Genomic DNA, 457 nt, shown 5'->3' with positions numbered 1-457 from the left:
TTAATTATTTTTTATTATTTTAATTGGAACGCGAATTGTTCAATTTGATATTTAGATTTGTAGATATTATTATATTTTTTTAAATTCGTTTTTTCCATACATTCCGTTATACATTTTTGTTTCTTCGAACAGCAAACAGATTTCATCTGCTTTGAATTAAAAATGATAATACGATATTTTCTTTTACAATCTCGTGTAATCGATAAAAGTATTCATAGATGTTTCTTTATCCCTGATTCATCCCTTTCCAATTATACCGTCTTAAACAGAGAGGAATCATTTCTTCGCAATTTTCAAATTCAATTCACGCACGACGAGAATATTCCATTTTCTCTTGATCAATCGAAATTTGATCTTCGTACCTCTGATCGACGTTTTTCCATTCGAATAAAATCAATCCCTCGTAATCACTGTCATCTTCACCGATGTCCAACGTTCTTCAACTGTTCAAAACGAC

Source organism: Apis mellifera, linkage group LG13 (genome assembly GCF_003254395.2).
Source record: "Apis mellifera strain DH4 linkage group LG13, Amel_HAv3.1, whole genome shotgun sequence".
Lineage (NCBI taxonomy): Eukaryota > Metazoa > Arthropoda > Insecta > Hymenoptera > Apidae > Apis > Apis mellifera.
Note: the sequence above shows the minus strand (reverse complement) of the source record.